This window comes from Sinocyclocheilus rhinocerous, unplaced genomic scaffold (genome assembly GCF_001515625.1).
Source record: "Sinocyclocheilus rhinocerous isolate Xijiao unplaced genomic scaffold, SAMN03320098_v1.1 scaffold824, whole genome shotgun sequence".
NCBI classification, from domain to species: domain Eukaryota; kingdom Metazoa; phylum Chordata; class Actinopteri; order Cypriniformes; family Cyprinidae; genus Sinocyclocheilus; species Sinocyclocheilus rhinocerous.
Genome location: NW_015628342.1, coordinates 15,864 through 18,799, shown reverse-complemented (window position 1 = coordinate 18,799; position 2,936 = coordinate 15,864). Strand labels below are relative to the sequence as shown.

Sequence of the window (2,936 nt, the reverse complement as noted above, 5' to 3'; positions counted from 1 at the left end):
CCTATCATAACAAACCATACATCAATGGGAAGCTTTCAGATGATGTATAAATAAATTTTTTTTTTAAATGGACCCTTATGACTGGTTTTGTGGTCCTGGGTCACATATTGTAGTTCATGGATGACTGCTTTGAATTATATTATTTGTACTTTTTGTTTCCTAGACTTCATTTGGCTCGTGCCTCAGGACTTGTTATTATGGGTTTGAAATTTGAAATAAATTTTGCATATGGACCTGATGCTGCTGAGTTAGTTTTAGCATATGAAAGTTTTTGTTTGTTTGTTTGTTTTATTTTTGATTTGGCTCATTTTAGTGCAGGTTTGTGGTTTGTTATGTTGTTGGATTCCAGCCATCAAGATCTGTAGATCTGACCCTGAGATCTGGATTATTCAGTAGAGACGAGACACACATGCAGTAAAAAAGTAAATCTTTCTGTAATGGAACAAACTGAATGCAAATACTTTGAAAACAGGTTTTGATGTGCTCTAGTTATATTTGTGTAAGCTAAATCAGCAGTGGTCTCATTGTGTGACCTAATATGGTATTAAATGTCTTTATTCTTGCTATGGCCAAACACTGTAATGAGAACTCATCACCAGAGATTTGCATCATCAGTATTTGGCTCGTGCCTCAGGACTTGTTATTATGGGTTTGAAATTTGAAATAAATTTTGCATATGGACCTGATGCTGCTGAGTTAGTTTTAGCATATGAAAGTTTTTGTTTGTTTGTTTGTTTGTTTTATTTTTGATTTGGCTCATTTTAGTGCAGGTTTGTGGTTTGTTATGTTGTTGGATTCCAGCCATCAAGATCTGTAGATCTGACCCTGAGATCTGGATTATTCAGTAGAGACGAGACACACATGCAGTAAAAAAGTAAATCTTTCTGTAATGGAACAAACTGAATGCAAATACTTTGAAAACAGGTTTTGATGTGCTCTAGTTATATTTGTGTAAGCTAAATCAGCAGTGGACTCATTGTGTGACCTGATATGGTATTAAATGTCTTTATTCTTGCTATGGCCAAACACTATAATGAGAACTCATCACCAGAGATTTGCATCATCAGTTATTGTAATGAAAATAACAAAGACAAGATCGATTTTAAAAGAAAGAAAAGAGGCTAAACCAGTTCAGGCACTTTCTCCAGTCGCTGCATGCGTCACAGAAGCTGATAGACATATTTACTCAGTCATTTCCTGGTCGATTCTGCTGTTCTTTGCTGTGATTACACGAGGTTTGATGCTTCAGTAGCTGCCTGCTTCAAGGATTTAAATGAAACAAAATCTGAAAAAAGGAATAAATATTTCCAGATCTGGATGTAGGTGAGTGTCATATGGAATGTTTAGCATTTCTAGATTGCATTTAGATTAGGATTTTGCATAGTTCTGATTTTAAACATTTCTATTGCAGAATTTGAGTTCTGAGAAAGCAGAAATATGTACATTAATTTGAGAATGTCTTAATATATCACTTTTTAGCTTTGATTTGAAAATGTTTCAAAGGTCATCTTGCATTCTTCAGTGCAAATGCTACACTTTTTAGGAGTTCACGTAATCAGTAATCAGTCATTTGTGTACATTTGATTCATTCTATCTAACCTATAAATAGCGAAGAATGTTAAATATTTATTCATCATTGAATGCAATTTCTTAGTTTTTCAACATCCAGTATATTTTCCAGGTGAATGACAATCTCAGATTTCCAAACTTTTGTCCTGCACTCTTTATATGATTACTCTGTTATACTAATATTTGTTCAGTCAGAATTACATGATTTCTCTTTAACAGTGATGCATTTTCATATTTTTGTGTTTTCTGTGAATATTCATGCTAGTAGGATGACAGGAAAACTAAAAGAGATGCCAGTGAGAGAACAAAATACAGCTGAAGAAAAAGAAAAACAGAGAAAGGAAGCGGCACTGAGAGACGAAACCAAACCTGCGCAGAAGGAAAAAACAATGAGGAGAGGAAAAGAAAATGCCTGTGGATTCAGAGAACATCTAAAAGTGCACCGGATGAACAGCCTTGACAAATATCGACCAGAGTGTAAGAACGCTTGAGATGAGTTTCAGATTTGAACTCAAATATATGAATATCTCATGATGTGGCTGTTTACCAGAAATAGGTTTTCACCAAACACTGGAACATTTATTCATAAAAGATGAAAATTAATGGTACAGATTACCCAAAAATTTTAATTAGCTGAAAATGTACTCACCCTCAGGTCATCCAAGATTAGGATGAGTTTGTTTCTACATCAGATTTGGAGAAATGTAGCATTCATCACTTGCTCACCCATGGATGTGAATGGGTGCCGTCAGAATGAGAGTCCAAACAGCTGATAAAAACATCACAATAATCCACAAGTAATCCACACCACTCCAGTCCATCAGTTAATGTCTTGAGAAGACAAAAGCTGTGTGTTTGTAAGAAACAATTCCATCATTAAGGGATTTTAACTTCACACTTTTGCTTCAGGCCAAAATGATAATAACACTTCCTCCAGTGAAAAAGTCATTTTGTTTGAACCAGGAGAGAAATCTGCACAGATCAAGCACCGTTTACAAGCCAAAACAGTCCACTACAGCTCTAAACAAATATGTGGCTGGACAACAGGAGATGGACTTCACTTTTCACTTCTGAAGATGTTAACTGATGGACTGGAGTGGTGTGGATTACTTGTGGATTATTGTGATGTTTTTATCAGCTGTTTGGACTCTCATTCTGACGGCACCCATTCACTGCAGAGCATCCATTGGTGAGCAAGTGATGCAATGCTACATTTCTCCAAATCTGATGAAGAAACAAACTCATCTACATCTTCAATGTCCAGAGGGTGAGGCCATCTTCAGCAAATTTTCATTTTTGGGTGAACTGTTTCTTTAAAGCATGAAGAAAATTTAATGTAATGGCAGTTTTTTTTTTTTTTTTTTTTT

General features: G+C 35.3%; 1 long non-coding RNA gene across 1 annotated transcript in view; it reads left to right on the top strand.

The window, feature by feature from the left end:
• The first annotated feature begins 1,208 nt into the window (after window positions 1–1,208).
• The window catches only part of LOC107737466 (uncharacterized), a 3,566-nt gene continuing 1,838 nt past the window's right edge, over window positions 1,209–2,936 (top strand). Inside the window, exons 1-2 of the long non-coding RNA XR_001639801.1 lie at window positions 1,209–1,323; window positions 1,835–2,046. This is a non-coding gene — a long non-coding RNA (uncharacterized LOC107737466). The remainder of the gene's footprint in view (window positions 1,324–1,834; window positions 2,047–2,936) is intronic.